Source organism: Monodon monoceros, unplaced genomic scaffold (assembly GCF_005190385.1).
Source record: "Monodon monoceros isolate NGI ecotype Baffin Bay Population unplaced genomic scaffold, NGI_Narwhal_1 Super_Scaffold_22, whole genome shotgun sequence".
NCBI lineage: Eukaryota > Metazoa > Chordata > Mammalia > Artiodactyla > Monodontidae > Monodon > Monodon monoceros.
Genome location: NW_021703779.1, coordinates 42,321,621 through 42,324,476, shown reverse-complemented (window position 1 = coordinate 42,324,476; position 2,856 = coordinate 42,321,621). Strand labels below are relative to the sequence as shown.

Genomic DNA, 2,856 nt, shown 5'->3' with positions numbered 1-2,856 from the left:
TTTTCCCCTCAATTTACCTCATTCCTTTGACATTTTACTATATGCAGCAAGAATAAATCAGACCACACCTTCAACACTTTGCTTGGAAATCTCCTCAGCTAAATATCCAAGTTCATTGCTTACAAGCTCTGATTTCCACACAACTGTAGGACACAACTCACTAAGTTTTCTGCCAGTGTAACAAGGATTGTCTTTCCTTAAGTTTCCAATAACATGTTCCTCATTTGCTTCTGAGCCCTTATCAACAGTACCTTTAATGTTCATATTTCTACGATTTTGCTTATGACAATATATGTATTCTCTAAGATGATGTAGGTTTTCTCTTCCATGCTCCTCACTTCCTTCTGAGATCTCACCAGAATCACCTTCAAAATTGTTATTTCTACTGACAGTCTTTTCAATTCAATCTAGGACATTTCTATCAAGCTTCTCAACATTCTTCTAGCTTCTACCCATTAGCCAATTCCAAAGCCACTTTCATATTTTTAGGTATTTGTTACAACAGCATTCCACTTTTAGGTAGCAAAATCAGGTATTAGTTTCTTGTGGCTGCTGTAACAAGTGACCACAAACTTGGTGACATAAAACAATAGAGCTTTATTTTCCCACAGTCTGGAGGTCATAAACCTGAAATCAGCATCACTGGCCTAAATCGAGGGTGTCAGAAGGGCTGTACTCTATCTACAGGTTCTAGGGAGAATTCATTTTTTGCCTCTTTCAGCTTCTGATTACTCACATCATTCCTTGGCTTCAGGCGGCATTATTCCAATCTTGAAGGCCAGCATCCTCAGATCTCTCTCTATTCCATTATCACATTGCCTTCTCCTCTGTGTATCTCTTCAAATCTCTCTCCACCTTTCTTCCTTCCTTCCCTTCCTCCCTTCCTCCCTCCCTCCCTTCTTTCCTTCCACGTTCAGTTTTTATTTTCTCTGAAAATTGAGGTAAAGGGAACTCTTTAGAAAATGAAATAATCTGCATGGTTGAAAATGGAGGTCCTAACTTACACAGTGTTATATGTCAATTATATCTCAATAAGGCTGGCAATATTTTTAACCTTAAAAAAAGAACTGGAAAAAGAAAATGGGAAGGTCCAGCTTCATACAGTGGCTTCAGGATGCTCAGAGGAAGGAACTAAAGTTGGCCAAGGTTAGCCAAGATTTTCCTGAGCTGTCTAGACTCAAGAGATGCGACTAGTATTCCAAAGAGAAAAGAGATCAGTCAAAAGTTTGAGTCTTACAGTCCCTGGAAATATGTAACCCTGATGCTCCTGTCGCCTCAGCTGAAAATGTTGGCTGGCATTTCTGGTATTGATGAAGAAATTGCCCCCAATTTCCCAGGCTCTTCTGCCTTCCCCATGCCCACCTGGGATCTTCCCAGTCCTCCTGCCCCAAGAAAGCACTCTATTCATGAAATTATTGGAGAAGAATCCTCTGCAGTTGTGAGCATCTCATGCTGTGAGCCAGCTTCACAAGAGCGTTGGGTGTGCCAAGGTAAGGGTCAGGAGAATCAGAACAAGGCAGGGTTTGCAACAGCAGTAAACCAGAAGGAAAATCCTTCAGGATGGTCCTTCTCCTTGGTCCCCTTTCATTATGGCATGGACTTGGCCTGATAAGGCTGTGACTCTTCCACCAGCTCTACTCCCACTGGATATCTAGAAGCTCACAGCTGACGTTCCACAGGCACTCAGCCATTTTGTTACTTCAGGCCCTTGGAGATACCCAGGTCCTCTTGCGGTCATTGAAGTACTTGGCACTCAGGGGCTCCAGGCCCTCAGTTATGGCACAGTGCAGTCTGGTCTGCGCCCCCTTCTCCCACACCAATTTGAAAAAGAGGGAGAAGAGCTGCCAGAGCAGGCACAGCAAGAAAGAGTATTGGACAAGCTCAGGGTGGACCATGCCCGGGTGCACTGCATAGAGGGTTGCCCCCTTCCGTTGGAGCCTCTTGGCCAGCCCCCAAGTAAAAAGTATATTGGCCATCTTGCTGTGGCAATATGCAAAGCCCCAGCTGTAGCACTTCTCACTCTCAAGGTCCTGGAAGCGAATCTTGCCAGCATGGTGAGCCACCGATGACAGGTTCACCATCTGTGCAAGAGCAGACTCTTTCAGCTGCTCCAGGAGAGAGCAAGTGAGAAGGAAGTGGCCTAGGCAGTTGATTCCCAGGTGGGTTTCAAAGCTGTTAGCTGTCTTGGAATATGGACACATCATCATTCCTGTATTGTTGATCAGAATATGGAGCTGCTTTTGCACTGCCAGAAGGCTTTCAGCAAAAGCTCGGATGGATTTGGTACTGGATAGGTCCAGTTTCCACACCAGCACCTGGGAGTTCTTTGTATTAGCTCAGATTTCACTAGCAGCAGATTCCCACTTCAGTACATCTCAGCAGGCAATGCATAATCCTCTGTGAGTGAGCTCTCTGGCCGTCTCCTTACTGATGCCCATGTTGGCTCCAGTGATCACCACTGTCTTCCTGGGAAGCTGCACATTTGTTCTCCAAATCTCACCAGCAAAGAACTTCCTAATGGACAGAGCTATCACATACAGGAAAGAAAGGAGGGAGGTGAGTAGTTCTAAGAAAACTAGCATCTTTTCAACTTCTTTAGTTGCTGCTGCTTTAGCAAAAGCAGCTTCAACTCCAATTCTGGCTCCAGCCCCTGGTCTGGCTCCAATTCTTGGCTGCTTCTCTCTGCTTCTCCCTCCCACTCCCTTATTTCCTCTCTCTCCTGGACTCTGGGCATCTCTTATGCATCTCTTATGAAGATACATGTAGTTGCATTTAGGACCCACCCAGATAATCCAGGATAATCTCCACATCTTAACAGCCTTAACTTAATCATATTTGCAAAGAACCATTTTCCAA

At 44.8% G+C, this 2,856-nt stretch overlaps 1 pseudogene; it reads right to left on the bottom strand.

Annotated features, from left to right (window-relative positions):
* Positions 1–1,634: 1,634 nt before the first annotated feature.
* On the bottom strand, positions 1,635–2,582 carry LOC114906426 (annotated as a pseudogene).
* Positions 2,583–2,856: the final 274 nt, after the last annotated feature.